General features: G+C 35.1%; 1 protein-coding gene and 1 long non-coding RNA gene across 11 annotated transcripts in view; one reads left to right on the top strand and one right to left on the bottom strand.

Moving 5' to 3' along the window:
* Nucleotides 1–20,058, bottom strand: part of NKAIN2 (sodium/potassium transporting ATPase interacting 2) — a 1,022,574-nt gene that overhangs the window by 130,578 nt on the left and 871,938 nt on the right. The gene's annotated exons all lie outside the window — the stretch shown is intronic.
* LOC104006968 (uncharacterized) overlaps nt 1–20,058 on the top strand; it is a 314,849-nt gene that overhangs the window by 267,029 nt on the left and 27,762 nt on the right. For all 5 annotated transcript variants that reach the window (XR_010158180.1, XR_010158177.1, XR_010158178.1 and 2 more), the window contains one exon: nt 12,329–12,480. This is a non-coding gene — a long non-coding RNA (uncharacterized LOC104006968). The remainder of the gene's footprint in view (nt 1–12,328; nt 12,481–20,058) is intronic.

Genomic DNA, 20,058 nt, shown 5'->3' with positions numbered 1-20,058 from the left:
CGAGTTTGCATTCCATTTCCTTTTTCACTTAAGGTAATAGGAAAATGAAATATTTTTTAATGCAACATGGTCCTCTGAAAATAAATGTCCTTTCAAGTCACAAAGCAGATTTCTTCATATCTGCCAGAACTCTCGGTTTAAAATAGACATGGCTTAAAATTTGGTTACTCAGGCTACTGTTATCAATATAAGACCATTGCATTATGTGAATGCACAGAACAATATTTAACCTTCATAAAGCTCTCAGAATCAAATCAATAAGTAGAGTTCAAGGAAAATTCTTGCAAGAGAGTTATGAGATCTTTAAAATATTTGTCTGAGATTCATGCTATTGTCCTGGTAAGAATAGATTTGCCCTAAGAAACCCTTAAATGAGTTTTGATGGCTGGTGTTCTGAGCTGGTCAATCTCTCTGACATATATGTTTGTATCTAAATCTTCTGCAGTCTAAAGTATTTTCAGAAGCAGAGGCAGAAAGGGTTGTTTATTAATCCCTGATGGACCACAAGCTATCATCCATATTGAAAATCTGTTCTGAGGTTCTACTTTTTTTTTTTTTTTCTGGGTAGGCTACAGTAGCAGTAAATCCTGTTTACCTAGTTAAAGACAAATGAAGACATTAAAAGAAGCAAAGAACAGTCTTTCCATGCACTACTGAAAAAACACTATCCAATAAAAAAAAAAGGAGGAAGAGGAAGAGGAGATGGTTTAAGGGCATATATGACATATTATAAAGGTACTACTAGAGCTTGAAAAACAAAACAAACAAAGTCAATAACTCCATAACAAAAGAAAACAAAACCTTCTATCACCTATTTGTATACTTTTGGGTAAAACAAAACCCAAATATTTTTATTAAATTTACTGGCACTCTTAGCTGACTGTGCAAATATAGTCTTCACTTCTGTCAATAAATATTCATGTTAATTTTCTAGGTAAAAAATCAATTTCATGCTAGCAGGAATGCTTCAGAAAGTGACTAGATTAAACTATGGCTTCCAGCTACACGTTTCTAGCACCAAAAATAACCATATGGCATTGAATGTGTGCAGGTCACTCTGGAGATTTACTGTAATTATGTCATGATGCACTTATTCAACAGCCTTTCTTGCCTCTCTACCTGCTTTGTTCAAGAGCAGCTGCTGGATTCAAGCTGTTGTCTGTTTCCAGCACAGAGGCTGAATGAAGAAATGCTTTCTAGGGAAGTCATATTCCAAAGCAGGAATGGCAACAATAAATGGATTCGATGGGGGAACATAAAGTTCACTGGGCAAAAGTCTCTCAATCAGCGGTGCTAATTTACTCCTGCCGGTTCCAATTGGTAAATAACACTGCCTATGCAATTTATGCAAAGTTGAAAGGGTTGGGAGGTGGATTTAATGAACAGAGGAACAGAATACTGCTTTGCAGAGTGCCTGATTGTGATGGTTTCATTAAAGCGACTGCATGAGTGAGCCTCAAGTACTATTCCTACTCACCATATGTGCCAGGACAACAGAATCATGAATGCCAGGGTGAAGAACATTCCATTATTTTCTGCTAAAGATAATGCTCAGTAAATATATATACACACACACATAGACTTGTTTAATTACATACTCTATGTTAAATATTCATATATGCAAACGTGCTTTTAAACAAATGCCTTAAACACTTGGAATGTGGGTGTACAAGATGCAGATTTAGGGTAATTGACTTGGGTTACTGATTTTTATGGCAAGGACAGCTTTTATAAAAATGTGTTTTACAAATTATTTTAAAAATGGACCTTTAATTTTCTTACAGTTTACAAGCAAGTAGGCAGGACTGAAACAGATGCAATTTAGAGGACTTTATATTGTATACTGTTCCTCCTTGGATTCATAAGGTGCATTTTCTCTATGGGTCTTAAGACAGGAAGGGTCTAACTAACTGGAGATATAAAGAACAGGTGCTAATGCATCCACATCCAGCATCTGGAACCTCTTTGGCTTCCTCTGGTATGACACTCCCTATGCTCCAGCCACACAAATGCCAAACTGTGTTTGATTGAAATGCCTGCCCTTGCCCTTCTCCCCTTCACCTACTACTCCGAATAACTCCTCAGCCTTCAAGGCTCAGACAGAAGTACCTCACCTTCACCTTGCCTTCTCTCATCTTCCAAGGGTGAGTTAAGTGTTCCTTATCTGAGTCACCCTATTATCTGGGCTTTTTTCGATAACACTACCTACCACATCACCTTGGAATATTTGGTTTAAATGCCTCTCTCCAACCTACAGTAAACAGTCGTGAATCATTTAGCGATGGTTCTGAGAAACGGGTCCATAGGTAATTTTGTCAGTGTTGAACATCACAGAGTGTACTTATACAAACCTTGATGGTATAGGTCACTACACACCTAAGCTATGTGGTATAGCCTATCGCTCCTAGACTACAAACCTGTGCAAAATGTTACTGTACTGAATGGTGTAGACAATTGTAACACAGTGCTATTTGTGTATCTAAACATGTCTAAACCTAGAAAACATACAGAAAAAAACAGTATTATAATCTATGGGACCAACATTGTATATGTGGTCTGTGGTTGACCAAAATGTCATGTGGCTCATAAATGTACTCCCCAAGGCAGGAGAATTCTATACAAATGACCCTGTTTTTACTTAGCACACTTCTGAATGGATAATTTTAAAGAATGTGATTTGAGATAGAAGTTCAGTGTAAATACTGGCTAGATCAGGTTTCTTTAACATCTGCATTGTGATGCGTAATGCTCACTGTGATGAGTTCAAATTATACTAAATGCTCCAACAATAGGCTGGGCATTTAAAACCATAAAAATGTTTCCTATATCAAATGCATAGTTCGTCTTGTGATACTACTGGAGCTGGCATCACATAACTGACTTTTTCATGTTACATATTTTTTTTTTTCTTTTGAGACAGCCTTGCTCTGTTGCCTAGGCTGGGTGTGCAGTGGTGTGATCTTGGCTCACTGCAACCTCCGCCTCCCAGGTTCAAGTGCTTTTCCTGCCTCAGCCTTTTGAGTAGCTGGGACGACAGGCGCCTGCCACCATGCCCGGCTAATTTTTTGTATTTTTAGTAGAGACAGGGTTTCACTGTGTTAGCCAGGATGGTCTGGATCTCCTGACCTGGTGATCCGCCCACCTCAGGCTCCCAAAGTGCTGCGATTACAGGTGTGAACCACCGCACCCGGCCCTCATGTTACGTAATTTTTATATGTGAAGTGATAATGACCTTCATTAAAATAATAAAACTTCTGAGTGACTGTGAAAAAAATAACTACCTTATTTAAAGGCAATTTATTTTGTGCTCATTTACCTCACAGAGCTTTGTTTATTTTTATATAACAAAACGGGAGGGTGAGAAATAGTGTTTTTATGAGAATACTTTGTCTCAATAATTTTTGTATCATCTACAAACTCTGATGCAAATTTATGAAGAGCTGAGAAAAACAGCAAAGTTATTTTTGTTTATTACTTCCATCCTACTTTTAGCCCTTATGAAAATATTTATTTAAAAAATAGTAGTGGAATATTTCTTTTCTGATGCATTGTGAATTACAGCTTATGAGTTCTAATAGGAGTTAAACCAGTATTTAAACAAAGGTAAAACATATTAATACATGTAGTAATACATTTTATAATAGAAGTGATTTTAGGTCCTTTTAATAGAAAGATAGCCAAATATTCAGTTTTATTCGAATATCACATTTCATATTTTTATCCTTTAACAAAATATAACAATGCACTTTTATCATTTGATGATTATGAAGAAATCACAGTGTACCGACACATGAAAGAAGTTAGAAAGAAGTGATGTGATTTTCTTAAGACCTATCATCAAAAAAAAACTATGTTGTAAAGTACATTTCAGTTTATTACCGTGTGTTTGTTTCTTTTTTAATTTCCTGGCTATGCTTATTCTGTGTTGTAGGAGGAGGTGGTGTGAGAGAGGGCCTCACCTGTTACCAGTAAGGTGATAATCTTGGAATGGAAAAATCAAATAGGTCATTTTTTTCTAAGGATAATGCTAGGTGTATGACTTTTTCCCTTCTTATTTGGCCAGAGTAGACTTTTAAAGAGGTGTAAATGAAAGTAAACTTGGATAATTCAGAAGAAAAATAAAAATGTAAAGCTGTAAATTAATTTGGGAACCAGTGGCTATTCAACCTGACAATAAAAGTGGAGACAACACATGGGGCCGGGGGCGGTAATGGACCTTAGTTTGCCTGAATTCTCGGCAGAGGAACTCATCTGAAGAGCCAGAAAATCAATTATGAAGAATTTGAATTTTGTACAGTAGTGACAGGGAGCAAACACAGGGTTTGAGGACTGGCAGGCAATAAAGCTGGTTTTGGCAGCGGTATTTTCTGCTGATTAGAAAGGACATAGACTGAGAGTAGTGAGGTTAAATGGAAATTAGGTTGAAGTGGTCCAGGAGTGTAGTGATTAGAGCAGAGATTGCCATCTGGTCAATGGGGATAGAGAGGTGATTTTTAGTTTTCTTAGCAGAAGTGATCCAGTATTGTTGAACAATCCAAATGTGGCATAGGAAAATAATGGAGGTAAAAACAAGTGTAATGACATGCTTGGAATAAAAGCAGTGTTTTCTATAGCGCAATTTGGAAAGCATGGGTGGAGATAAAACAAATATAAAAAGTTACAACTTTTAACCTCCTGCCTTCCTTGCATTCTGTTTTTCCCCCTCCTTCCTCCTTCATTCCTTCCTTCCTACAAATCTTAAACACTTACTCCAGGCACATTGAAAAGCTGGGAGGGTAGATTGGAGAGAATGGATAACAGATCCTAAATATTTAATTCTAATATGACAGGCAAAAGAAAGCCATGTGACAAAATAAATCCAGTGCTTTAGGAGGAAAGTGTGACTTTAATGCGTGGAACAACAGAACAGAAGAGGGAGGAAGTACATTCAATTGAATTGAGGAGAAAGCTGCTATGCTATTCAGGTGAGATGTGATGAGACAGCAGTGGTGGCAGTAGGGAGGAAGATTCCATCTGAGATACAGTGTAGAGAAAGAATACGTACTAAGAGCCAAACTGTGGCAAAAAATGACATGAAAAGAACAATTTCTCCTATGGGTAAAAAATCCTGAGGCATTAAACTAGAAATGTAAGTTAAACTGTTCAACTTGATAAAGAATATCTAGAAAAAGCTACATCATATTTAATGGTGAGAAACTAGAAAATTCCTAAGACCAGGAATGTAAATATGTCCCCTTTCAACACTTCTTTTCAACATTTTACTGGAAGTCATAATGAAATGAGACAAGAAAAGGAAACTGAAGGTATGCTGATTGAGAAGGAAGAAATAAAACTGTCTTTGCAAACCATATGATTCTCTATGTAGAAAATCTAAAGAAATCAGCAAAAAACTTTGAGAACTCATAGCAATTGTAGCAAGGTTGCAGGATACAAGATTAATAAACAAAAGTCAATTGTTTTCCTATATACCAGCAATTAACAAGTAAAATTTGAAATTAAAAGCACAATACTATTCACATTGGCACCACAAAAATGAAATACATAGGAATAAATCCATCAAAATATGTACAAGATTTATATGAGAAAAATTACAAAACTCTGTTAAAATGTCAAAGAAGTAAATAAATGGAGAAATATGCCATGTTCATGGATAAGATTATTCAATATTTCAAGATATCTGTTCTTCTGAACTTGATCTATGAATTCAATGCAATTCAAATAGAAATGCCAGCACATTATTTTGTGAATGTCAACAAACGGATTCAAATCTTTATACGGAGAGGCAAAGACTCAGAATAGACAACACAATATTGGAGGAAAAGACCAAAGTTGGAGCAGTGACACACTATAACCTCAAGACTTACTCTCATTAATTAAGATAGTGTGGTACTAGTGAAAGATTAGATAAGTAGATCAATGGAACAGAATAAAGAGTCCAGAAATAGAGCCACATAATATAGTCAAACTAATCTTTGTTACAGAAACAAAGACGAAGCAATAGGGGAAGAATAGTCTTTTCCACAAATGGATTTGGAACAATTGGACATCCACATGAATCTAGAATGAATCTAAACATAGACCTGGTACTTTTCACAAAAATTAACTCAAAATAAATCAAGATTTAAATGTAAAAATGCAAAACTATAAAGCTTCTAGAAGGTGACATAAGAGAAAATCTAGATGACATTGGTTTGGTGATGACTTTTTAGACATGACACTGTCTTTGCACAATCTATGAAAGAAAGAATTAACAAGATGCTTTTCATTAAAATTAAAACTTTTTGCTCTGTGAAAAATACTATCAAGAGAATGAAAAGAAAAGCAACAGTATGGAAGAAAATATTTGCCAAAGACATATATGATAAAGGATTGCAATCCAAAATACACAATGAACTCTTAAAACTCAATGGTAAAAATGGGCCAAAGATTTTAGCAGACACCTCACCAAGGAAGACATCCAGATGTCAAATAAGTAGATAAAAAAGGTGTCCAACATTATATGTCATCAGGGAGATGTAGGCTGAAACAAAAATAACATAGCTCTACACGCTTTTTACAATGCCCAGAATCCAGAACAGTGACATCATCAAATGCTGGCAAGGATGTGGAGGAAGAGGAACTATCATCTATTGCCACTGAAAATGCAAAATGGTATAGCAATTTTGGAAGACAGTTTGGCAGTTTCTTAGAAAACTAAATACACTCTTACCAAATGAACTAGCAATTGTGCTCCTTGGTATTTACTCAAATGAGTTGAAAACTTAAATCCACACCACAATCTGTGCACAGACCTTTATAGCAGCTTTATTCATAATTGCCCAAATTTGGAAGCAACCAAGTTGTTCTTTAGGAGGTAAGTGGATATATAAACTGTGGTTCATCCAGACAATGGATTATTGTTCAGTGATACAAAGAAATGAATTATCAAGCCATGAAAAGATATGGAGAAAACTTACATTTACATTACTGAGTAAAAGAAGCCAATGTGGAAAGACAACATATAATTTCAACTATATGACATTCTGGAAAAGACGTAAGTATAGAGACAGTGAAAGGATCAGTAGTTGCTAGGGGTTAGAAAGGATGGAGGGAGGGCTGGGTAGACATAGCATGGTGAATTTTTAGGGCAGTGAAAATACCATATATGATGCTACAATGATAGATACATGTTATTATTACAAACCAAAAGAATGTACAACACTAACAGTGAACCACAATGTAAACTATAGACTCTGGGTGATAATGATGTCTCAATGCAGATTCATCAATTGTAACAAATGTATCACTCTGGTGGAGGATGCTGATAATGGGGGAGGCTTTGCATGTGGAGGGGCAGGGGTACTTGGGAACTCTCTGTACCTTTCTTCAATTTTGCTATTAATCTAAAATGGCTCTAAAAAAGTATTTAATAAGAAAGACCAGGCCTGGGAGAATCAGAAAAAGGAATGGCTCAAAAAGATACATTCAGATTTCAAGACAGAGTACATGATACAAATATAAAATCTGGTGAGGTAAAGCACTGAATGTGGTAATGGATTAACACTTAGTTATACTGTTATATTTGTTAACGCTTGGAGAACAGCAGAAAAAAATAAATTAACAGAAACTCAGTGTTATCATTAAATTGGGGAGATTAGAAATGTTTTCTATCCAAATGACACTCATCCTCAGGGTAGAAAAAAATTGACCTGTGATGAATAATGATGGTTAGTAAATTGTTTTTCAAAAGCATAATAGCTGGTTGCTGGAAGCAAAAAATGAAGAAGAATTAATCAGTGTTAAAAAGGCAGGATGTTTAAATAAATGGAAGTTCTATCAGATCCTGTGGCAGACAGACTCTAGGAGGGCCCCCATGATTCCTCTCTCCAGTATTGCATACTTTATAAGTATGGGTATTGTATTAGTCAGGGTTCTCTAGAGGAACAGAACTAATAGAACAGTATATATATATATATATATATATACATATATATATATATTTGTATATATATATTTATATATATATATATATTTATATATATAAATATATTTATATATATAAATATATATTTATATTATATATATTATATTCATATATTCACTATATTCATATATATAGCCCAAATATATATATGGAATATAAATATTCTGTCTATATATATTCCATATATATACACATATATACATATGGAATGTATATATGTATATATATATGGAATATATATAGAGAGAATATATTCCATATATATATATTTATGGGAGCTTATTAAGTATTAACTTACATGATCACAAGGTCCCACAATAGGCTGTCTGCATGCTTGAGGAGCAAGAAGAGCCAGTTCCAGTCTCAAACCTGAAGAACTTGGAGTCTGATGTTCAAGGGCAGGAAGTATCCAGCACAGGAGAAAGATGTAGGCTGGAAGCCTAGGCCAATCTCACCTTTTCATGTTTTTCTGCCTGCTTTCTATTTGCTGGCAGCTTATTAGATGGTCCCATCAGATGAAGGATGTGTCTGCCTTTCCCAGCCCACTGACTCAAATGTTAATCTCCTTTGGCATCACCCTCACAGACACACCCAGGATCAATACTTTGTATGCTTCAATCCAGTTAAGTTGACACTCAGTATTAACCATCACAGGTATGGCCATATGACTTGCTTTTAACCAGCAGAATACAGAAAAGGGGATAGGATGTATGTGATGCATATACAGGATTACCTGCCTAAGATTATGATATGGTTTGGATCTGTGTCCCTGCCCAAATATCATGTAAAATTGTAATACCCAATGTTGGAGGTGAGGCCTGGTAGGAGGTGATTGGATCATGGTGGCGGTTTTTCATGAATGGTTTAGTGCTGTTCCCCTAGTGCTGTTCTTGTTATAGGATTCTATGAGATCTGGTTGTTTAAAGGTGTGTAGCACCCCTCCCCTTTCCTCCTGCTCTGGTCATGTCGGGTGTTTGCTCCCTTTTTGCCTTCTGCCATGATCATAAGTTTCCTGAGGCCTTTCCAGAAGCTGAGCAGAAGCTGTCATGCTTCCTGCACAGTCTGTAGAACTGTGAGCCAATTAAACCTTTTTTATTTATAAATTACCCAGCCTCAGGTATTTCCTTATAGCAGCGAGAGAACAGACTAATACAGGTTGTATGTAAGGCCTGCCTTGCGGGAGTCTTTCCCTTGCTTGCAGATGTCAAGAAACAAGCTGCAATGTTGTGGACTGCCTATGTTAGGAAGTCCACAAGACCATGAACTACAGGCAGCCTATAGGAGCTGAGAGAGTCTGCTGGTTGACAGCCAACCAGAAACCAAAGCCCCCAGTCCTACATGCACACAGAACTGAATTCTGCCAACAATCTCAGTGAGCTTGGAATTTAATCCTTCCCCAGCCAAGCCTCAGCTGAGAACACAGCCCTGGCCAAAACTTTGATTATCATCTTGTGAGAAACACTGAAGCAGATAATTCAGCTAACCTGGGCTTGAAATTCTTTTCCATAGAAACTGTGACATAATGAATGTGTGTTATTTTAAGCGGCTAAGTTACTCTTAATTGATATAGCAGCAATAGATAACTAATACAGACATGAAGATATGGTGAAGAAGTTTCTAGCCTAGTGAAAGCAGAACTGAATTTTCGTAGTCAAGATATTTTTATCATTCTGAGTCTTGATTTGTTTTACTCATAACATGAGAAAGTTGGACTAGAATGTCTCTCATGCCTTTTCTGACCAGAATTGGATCTAGATGAAGGGTTCTTAGGATAGAATTTCATAATATAGCCAATATAGAATTTTTTTCATTGTGCATTTTATCGTGTGCTAGACACAAAGATAATCACTTTTTCATTAACTGTCACATTGATATCCCAAAATTCTTTATTGTTATCCTCATAAAAATACCAAGGTTGGAGGATTTTCTTTGTACAACTTCTTGCAAATAATCTCATATGTAATATCATTGGCAAATTGTTAGTGGTCAGTCTTGAGCAATGAAAAATGGATCAAATTTTGAGAAACCACTACATTAAGCAATTACATTTCAAATTTAATGCATCCTTCACTACTAATTATTGTTATTCTCTGCCTTTTTAGTTTAAAGTAGAATTGTTCACCTTTCCACAGACACTAAAATAGGTAGAAAAATTTTTAAATGTTACTCCGTTTTCTATAGTGACCTTCCACATGTTTACTTCAAGCCACTTGTGTATCATATGAGAAATATCTCAAATTCCTACTTACTGAATTTGTCAGTCTCTGATCCTCAGAATTGGATTTAAAATATGTAAACAAATGACTTCCAATACCATGTGATAAGTGCAAAAATAGTAGTATGAATGTATTTCTGTGAGACCCCAATATATAAAGTAACTAACCTTACCCAGGAAGTCAGGGAAGACTTTATCAATATGAGCTGGATCTTATGGGATGGATAAGAATCTTTCTGATAAGGAAACAAGAAGGAGGAATAGGATAGTATTTTAGAACAGGAAAAGCATGTTCACATTTCAGAATTCCCAAAGGGCAGGGAATGGAATGCCTGGGGCTGGATGTTAGGTATTTGGGGGTTAGGGTGGTTTGCTGTTGTTATTGGTATTTCCCTATTTACTTACTCGGTGTCCAGATGTAGTAAGCACTCAATGAATTCTAGTTAAGTGACTGAATGGCTGAACTAATGAATGAGGCTGCAGAGATAGACGGCAAACACTGTGTAAAGACTCTGTGTCAGACTAAGGAACTTATGCTTTCATCCTCTTGGCTAGAAGAAACCCATTACAATGATTAAATTTGTCAGATTTTAATGGGTTTTTATATGTTTTATGAGACTTCTCTCTATTCACTCCCCTAACCCCAGCAAATGTTTTAGAATAATATGTAGTATAAATTGTTTACTAACATTTTTCTTTTGCTAAGGTAGTGGACATCAAAGTTTAATTTGCATCAGAATTATCTGGAGAAGTTGTTTAAAAATATTGCTGAACTGCATCACACAGTTTCTGATAGGAGTCTGGGGTGGAGCCTGAGAATTTGCATTTTTAGCAATATCCCTGGTGCTGCTTTTGCTCCTGGTCTAAGAACTACACTTTAACAAATCTCTATTTACTAAACTCCACTGCAAGTCATTAGGCTGTTAACTGCTGTTATGTCTTTTAAAAAATGGAAAATATCTTCAACAGATTCATGCAAACACAAAATTTCGAGCAGACATGTATTTATTTTCCTATTGCCTTTGAAGATACCAGATTGCAGGTGTCACCAATGTTATGGAATTGGTACATGCCTAAAACTGTTGTATGTTAAATTCCATTTTATATCACTGAGAAAAAATCTTTAGCTGAATCCTCAAGAAAGAATTAATTTTATGATGTAAATGCTCACCCCTAATTTACTGGTTTAAGTGTTGTTATTGTTTTGAAACTTAATGGTTTCTTATGGGGACTCACATGTAAAGAACCTGTTCTCCTTTAGAAATCCAGTGAGACTTATTGGTTTGCAGGGAGCCTCAACTTTCCACAATATGCTGAATCCTATACACACTAGCCAGAACCATGTGGGCTCGCCATTACTGCCAAGTCCCAAATCTCTCTGCATAGTGATGTTTTTCCTACTTGCTGTGAATAAGAACAGCTGCCCCTTTTGTCTCTGCTTTTGAAGCCAATGCTTATGCTTGAGTGAGTGAATAGAGAGGTCGGTGTTGGCTCTTCATGTGCTAAAGCAGGGTGGGGGGGATCAAACAAGGTGCTTGCACACTAGTCAAGCACGCACCCTGGAGGCTGATGAAAGCATGTAATGTGCTGCTCAGCCTTGCAGAATCTTCTCCTCTATATGGGGTTTCTATTTCTCTGAGCCCTTCCCATGGACTCTACTTGGTAGATGCATTATCAACCTCCCTTATTCCAGTAAACTGTGTGCAGGAAAAGCAACTTCTCTGAGTGGAGGAGATTTTGACATGTGGGCAGCAGAGAAATAATGTAGGAATTTAAATCTGGCCAAGGAGATCATTTAGATAAACATAGACGTTTGACAACACATAGAAATATAAAGAAAGTCTCATTAAAAAGTCCCTAATGGCATCACATAGACTTATCTTGTTGCCTACAGGAACGGAATTTTCTGCTCTCCATGGTTACATTTAAAGGGTTGAGAATCTGTGATCCTTTTTCTGCTAATGGGATGTGATTGAAATAGTGAATTAACACTTTCTACTCATGGTTCATTTTGTTTCAGTTAATGGCACCGGTGATATTCACCTGTCAAGTATTTACTTATGTTTGTTACAAATGTGTTTGAGGACAAAGGTGGGTGGAAAACCAAGCCTAATCTTGATCCAAGAACAGTGTGTATTTTCTTTATTTAGAGAGTTGAAAATTTATCATGACATATGCTGGCTGCACAGTCAAAACTTATCACTGCCCACGACTTCGGAAGCATGACAGGAGAGCTGTGGGAGCCACTTCCTCATCAGACGTGGTTTGATATGTCAAGCGAGAACCTGAGTAAAGCAAAGAGGTAATCTTTTTAGCTGGGCCTTCCATATGTAGGGTGATTGAAGTGATTCCATTAATCTCTACTCACAAAATAAAAAAAAGACATTGTTTTATAGAGTTTATAATTCTCTGATGAGTTTTAAGTTCCAATATATCAATCTTAATATTGGAGAGCATTAATTGATACTGTCCTGAAATGTAGATCAAGTGGAAAAATTTACTCAAGTTCAGCACATTTTGTTTGTATTTTATCACAAATATTGGTAGCATTTTCCTTCCGGATTGAAGTTGATGTTAGATACTATTTTACTTATACAATTCTTTTTGAGACTTAATACTGAGTTAAAATAATGATATCCTGTGGTTGTGAGTTCTTACAAAAACACTGGCTCTACTGTCAGTACTTCACGTCACAAAATCTAAAAGCTAATAAAATATTTTTAATCTTATGCTCCTACTCAAACATTGTGACCCTCCTACAGAATATGAATGTTTTAACAGATTAATACCATGACCTTTTTCAATTATATTGCCAGCATCTTTTTCAGATAAGCTTTTTGAAGTTTTCTAACTTATGACTACAAGGTCGTCCTTCCTATAATGGGTACTAGTCATTAAAATTTGGTAGTTCTCTGATCATAGCTCTCTGGCTCTTTAAAGATTAGCCATTTCATGATCATTTATTTGTCCCCTAAATCTGTTCACCATTTCATTTAACTGTGTTACTAATAATTTTTATTTGTAAAAAAAAAAACAAAAACATTTTTTACTCGTGAAAATGAAAAGCTTGGATTTATATATGTTCAGAAATATTTTTGGAACTTGAAGTAAATCTCTGATTCTTTGAAAAATATGTACATTACATTTTTATCCCCAGTATTTGCTCTACTCTTTCTATTTTTCTGACCCTTCTCTTGCCTTTCCTGTAATATTTTCTTCTCCCTCTGTTCCTTTCTTTCATGGTTTCTTTGCAAATTTGCTTCACTGGTGCTCAAGGTATCAGTTCTGCATTTAAATGATCTCTTACATTTTTATTTCTATTTCTGGTTTCCCACCTGTTTATAGGTGAGGGTGCTTAGAAGGATAGAATTATCAGAAACATAGAAGATTTTCTCACATAGAAGCCAGTAAGATTCTATATTATATCCAATTTTAGATTTCCCAAACATTCACTTTCTCTATCCCCATATGTCTCAATCTCCAATCTTCATTCCTATCTATAGCAGCAGAGCACATACACTATGCATATACTTTGGCAATAAGCAAAGTAACCAGAATGGCATAACAATAAATAATCACCCCTCTGAAAACTACATCATTCTGCAGCAAGCATAAGTCAAAGGGTACAAAGATATTTATCTGAAAATAGCAATTAAGTAACAAGATTAATCATACACCAAGATGATACATCAAGCTATTAATTATTCTCTGAACTTAGAGATTTTGAACAACATATAATTTATATTCAATCAGGGGTTTGTTTATTTTTAATAACATTTACCCCCAAAGAAGTGGAAGACAGTTAGATGTGTGATTTATATCAAAGAAGATGATATTCTTAGTGGGAGGTAGAAAGGATAGAAGACAGATGTTAAAAAAAGTTAAAATAAATTCCTGCTGTTTTATAGGTGGACTTGACATTAAATATATAAGTAGAGCTCTAGGTTATATTTCTTAGATGCTAATAAAATAATATGTGAACACTAGAGTCAATACAATGATATGGGAAGAATATAGATCTGTAAAGTGCTTATAGTCCTAACCCTGGAAGGATTCAGCTGTATGACTCAGTGTTCTCATCTATAAAACAAAGAAATTATACTAAATAATCTCTATGGACTGTTCTCAGTTTTTGCATCTTGAAAGTAATATTTAGAATGGGATTAACTAGAATCATTTCTCATATGCTACTATCTAGTTGCATATTTTGGATTATTTTTTATTTATATATTAAGAAAAGTACTAAGTAGAAGTATATTTTAAATATGCCTAGTTTTTCCTTTCTTTCTCATTTATTTTATGAATATTATCTAATTAAAGTTAGGTATCTCATTGAACATTTAAGGGAAAGGACGGTCACTTTAAAATTTGCTTACAATTCTGTCTCAGCGCAAATATTATCTGCAGTGGTCAAGTAATTTGTTATATTTAACCTTTATTTTGTCCATTGAGAGTATGAAGTAAAAGCAAGAAAAAATCCTGGGCTGTCTTGTAATTCCCTTATTATTTGCATTATTTTTCATAGCCATATATACAGTATTTGAATCAATAAATATATTTTAATTTGTATGTTCATTCAGGGAGAGCCACCTGATAGCCAAATACCACTAAGACATAAAATCTAAGACTTTTGTTCCTGTATGTAGGAACTCTGACATTTATGCCAGTTCCTAGGTGGACTGTAAAGACTGATGCAAAACATTTATTCTCAGGTAAACAAACATTTTTAAAACGGAGTGTTCTATGTTAAAAGGCTCTCAACCAGCTTTGAATGAGTTCATGAGAAGCTATCTATCTAATTATTTGACACTAAAACTAGATGTCAATTCCACTCATAGATATATACTGATTCTGTCTTTGACTCATCAAATCATCAACTGCCACAGCATCTCTTGGCTTCTCCTTTATAAAGATGAAGGAAACACTTTGAGGAGGTCTGCAGTAAATCTTTAAGGGAAATACATTCCTTAAATTTTAAACATTATTATTGATTCTTTCTTAAGGTCCCACATTCAAATAGCCGTCAAGTTTTGGTTCTTCCTTAGGTTACTTTATAACCAGATTATTATGGAGGAATTTTCAGTATAGTAGAAACAACAATTTGTTATTATTGCCTAATAGAAAATATAGCACATAAAATAGAAAATATAGCACATAAGAGAATTATAAGAAAATTTTGGTGGCTCAGTGTAATAAATAAACAATGATATCTCTTGCTTTCTTATCTATTTAGACACAGTGGTTTCTGTTATCTTTCACATCACATTTAAAAATTTTGCCTAAATTTCAGACTCATTTATCAACTGACAACTTTGAATAGCCCAACTCTCATGTAAAAATCCTGAATGGTCACTACTTCTACTTTTTCCATATAAACCTGCCTAGTTCCTGTCACACATTATTAACAATAATTACAACAAAACAACTAATATTTACTGAAGACCTATTCTGTGAAAAAAATAGAGACTTTAAAAAACCATTATTTATTTTATTCTCACACACAAAATACAATGAATTAGGGATAGTGACATCATCAGATGGTAGAATAAAAATTCTCAGGCTCTCTTTCCTCTGTGGAGAAAATGACTAACACATGGATCCATTCTTTCTGTGAGTAATCAACAAACCAGTTAAGAGACTGCTAAACCCCAGGTGGTTGCAAAACTAGCTGCATCAAAGCCAGAAAAATCGATGGCACTCATTCATCACAGTCCTTCCACTTGGCTCAGTATAGTATGATTGGGAAAATACCTCCAGCTCCTGGCTTCTTCCTAGGTAGGGAAGGAGAAAGCTGAAATATGTCCAACACTCATACTTTTTGGAGGGCTGCCCAAGGCACTGGTTTCTGTCTTGTCTAAATGTAAATACTGACAGAAAAGGGCACCAATTTGAGCGTCACTGAAAAAAAAGTGATGCTTAGGACTAGCATGCACTTATGCATCATAGTCCCACCCTTGCCCTGGGTTCAGGGTAGAATGGGCAAGAGAAAACCCCAAGACATGGCTTATTCCAGGGGAGGGAAAGAGTTGAAATGTGTTTGCAATTTTCAGGATTATTTTTTGGGGGTGGGCTGTCCAGGGACTGGCTTCTCTCTTGACTGTCTTGGAGTCCTAATGAGACCTAGTATACTCGAGAAGCCTGTGGACCACAGAGAATAAAACAGCTAGGCATCTGATGATCACTCCGGAGAACCTTTGGTACTTCTGACATGCACCAAGGGAGTGAAAGAACATAAATTGCTGGAAAAAATGAAACTAGTAAATCGCTCTGATTTGAAACTTACACACACTAGTCCAGAGAAGATTCATCCATAGAGAAGGTTTGAGAAGTTGTCAGAGTCTGTAGGTGGGTTGATTAACAAAGATCTTTCCCTGTACAAAGCCAGTTTTTAAAGTTTGGGAGAAGTGGCTACTTTGATAAATGTGTGAATCCGAACAAAAGTTACAAGGCACATGAAGAAACAGGGAAACATGGCACAATCAAAAGAGCAAAAGAAAATTTCCACAAATGAACTCCAAACTATGGTGGTATACAAAATTTCTGACAAAGAATTCAAAATAACTGTCATAAAGATGCTCAATATTTCAGGAAAACAATGGGTGAACAAAATGAGATTATTAACAAAGAGATGAAAAATATTAAAAAGAACTAAATGAATTTTAGACCTGAAGCATATAATAACTGAATTGAAAAATTCACTAGAAAGCTACAACAGCAGACTTGATCAGGTATGAGAAAAAAAATCAGCAAACTCAAAGAGAGGTTATTTGAAATTATCCAGAAAGAGGAGAAAATAAAAAAAGAATGAAGAAAGTTGAAGAAAGCTTAAGGAACTTATGGTACATCATTAAGTGAACCAATGTATATATAATGAGAGTTTCAGGAGGAGACTAGAGAGAGAAAGGAAAAGTAAGCTTATTTGAAAAAATAGTGCCCCCAAACTCCCTAAACCTAGGTAAGGAAATAGACACCCAGATTCAAAAAGCTGTAGTTCCAACTACAACTAATGTAAATAAATCCACATTGAGACACATGATAATTAAATTGTTAAAAGTCAAATGAAGACAGAATTTTGAAAGTAGCAAGAAAAAAGAGACATCACATACAAGGTAGTTTCTATAAGACTGTAAGTGGATTTCTAAAAAATATCTTGCAACTCAGAAGGGAGTGGGATAATATATTCAAAGTGCTGAAAGAAAAAAAAACACTACCAGCAAAAAATACTAAATCTGACAAAACTGTCTTTCAAAAATGAAGGAAAAAGAAGACATTCCTGGATAAAGAAAAACTGAAGGAGTTTATGGCCACTAGAGCTGCCTTAAAAAGAAAGGTTAAAGGAAGTCCTTTAAGTGGAAATGAAAGGATGCTAGATAACAACACAAAAGCATATGAAAATAGAAAGATCATGGGTAAATGTAAATACATAAGGGATAAATACAGAATACTGTAAAACTGTAATGGTACATAAATCAATTTTAATTCTGACATAGAAGTAAAATACAAAATTACAAAAATAACTATTACTATAAAAATATGTTAATAGATACACAGTATAAAAAGATGTAATTTATCACATCAGTAACATATGTGTATGTGATGAAAAAGTAGTTTTTGTATTTGATTGAAGTTGTGATTAGTTTATAATAGATTGTTTTACCTATATGATGTTTTAAATAAATCTCATAGTAACCATGAAGAAAATATTGAAGGCACACGAAGGAGAAATAAGTCAAAGTATGCCACTAAAAAAAGTCAATGAAACATAAAGATAGACTGTAAGAGTGAAAGAAGATGAAAAAAACCTACAAGACCAAGAGAAAACAATTAACAAAATGGCAATAGTAAGCCCTTCCTTTTCAGCAATTACTTTAAATATAAATAGATTAAACTCCTTTTAGAAAATATGGGAAATGACTGAATGAATAAAAACACAAGATCTGGCCAGACCCGGTGACTCACGCCTGTAATCCCAGCACTTTGGAGGGCCAAGGCAGGTGGATCACTTCAGGTCAGGAGTTCGAGACCAGCCTGGCCAACATGGTGAAACCTTGTCACTACTAAAAATACAAAAATTAGCTGGGTGTGGTGGCGTGGACCTGCAATCCCAGCTACTTGGGAGGCTGAGGCAGGAGAATTGCTTGAACCCAGGAGGCAGAGGTTTCAGTGAGCCGAGATCATGCCACTGGACTCCAGTCTGGGCGACAGAGCGAGACACTGTCCTCCACCCCAAAACAACAACAACGACAACAACAACAAACCCCACAAGATCCAATTTAATGCTGGATCTTGAGATAACAAGAGACTTATTTTAGGTTTAAGTATTCACATGGGCTAAATGTGAAAGGATGGAAAAAGATACTCCATGCAAATATTAACCAAAAAAGTGTAGGGGTGGGCCATACTTATAGAATACAAAATAGACTTTAAATAAATTGTCACAAGAAGGCTAGTTGTGGTGGCTCATGCCTATAATCCCAGTACTTTGGGAGACTAAGGTGGGAGATCATTTCAGCTCAAGATTTTGAGGCTGCAGTAAGCTATGATTGTGCCACTGCATTCTAGGCTGGGCAACAGAGTGAGACTCTGTCTTTAAAAATAAATAAATAATAAATAGTCACAAGAGACAAAGAAGGACTATATAGGGATAATATGGTGAACTCATGAGGAAGATATAACAATTACAGATATTTATGCATCCAACATCAGAGCACTCAAATATATGAAGCAGTTACTGACGAACTGAAGGGAGAAATAAACAGCAATTAAATGATAGTAGGAGATTTCAATACCCCACATTCAATAATGGATAGAACACCCAGATAGAAAGTCGATAAGAAAAAGAGGACTAGAACAACAATATAGACAAAATGGAGCTAAAAGACATATACAGAACATTCTGTCCAACAGCAGCAGAATATACATTCTTCTCAAGCACACACAGAACATTCTCCAAATGAATCACATGTTAGGTCACAAAATAAGTCATGACAAATTTAAGAAGATTGAAATCATACCAAGAATATTTTCTGACTACAATGGAACGAAGCTAGAAATCAATAGCAAAAGAAACATAGGAGAATTCATGAATAAGTGAGAATTAAGCAATACATTCTTGAACAACCAACGGGACAAAGAAAAAATCAAAAGGGAAATTATAAAATGTTTTGAGAAACAAAAATAAAAGCAAAACATATCAACACTTATGAGATGCAGCTAAGCAGTATGAAGAAAGCAGTTTACAGTGGTAAATGCATACATTAAAAAAGAAGAAAGATATTAAACAAACAATGTAACTTTACAACTCAAAGAACCAGAAAAAGAAGGAAAAAATAAGCCCAAATTGAACAGAAGGAAGGAAGTAGTAAACATTAAATGAGATAGAGAATGGAAAAAAAATTAAAAAAACAAAAAAACTAACAACTGTTTTTTGAAAAGATCAACAATATTAACAAACATTTACTTAGGATAAAAAAGAAAAAAGAAGACTCAAAATCAGAAACGAAAATGGAGACATTATGAGTGTGATAGAAATACAAAGGATTATAAGAGACTACCATGAATAATTATACAGCAACAAATTAGATAACTTGGAAGACATGAATAAATTCCTTAAAGTATATAATCTATCAAGACTTAATTATCAAGAAATAGAAAATCTGAACTGAGCAATAACTCATAAGTCCAAGAACAAGCAGTTTCACTGATTAACTCTACCAAACATTTAAGGAACTATTCATGCCAATGCTTCTCAAACTTTTTCAAAAAAATTAAAGAAGAGAGAACATTTACAAGCTCATTTTATATGGCCAACATTGTCCTGATACCAGAACCACAAAAAGACACTACAAGAAAGAAAACTATAGGTCAACATACCTGATGA

The sequence above is a fragment of the Pan troglodytes genome, chromosome 5 (genome assembly GCF_028858775.2).
Source record: "Pan troglodytes isolate AG18354 chromosome 5, NHGRI_mPanTro3-v2.0_pri, whole genome shotgun sequence".
NCBI classification, from domain to species: Eukaryota; Metazoa; Chordata; class Mammalia; order Primates; family Hominidae; genus Pan; species Pan troglodytes.
Note: the sequence above shows the minus strand (reverse complement) of the source record. Positions and strands in the feature narration are given on the sequence as shown.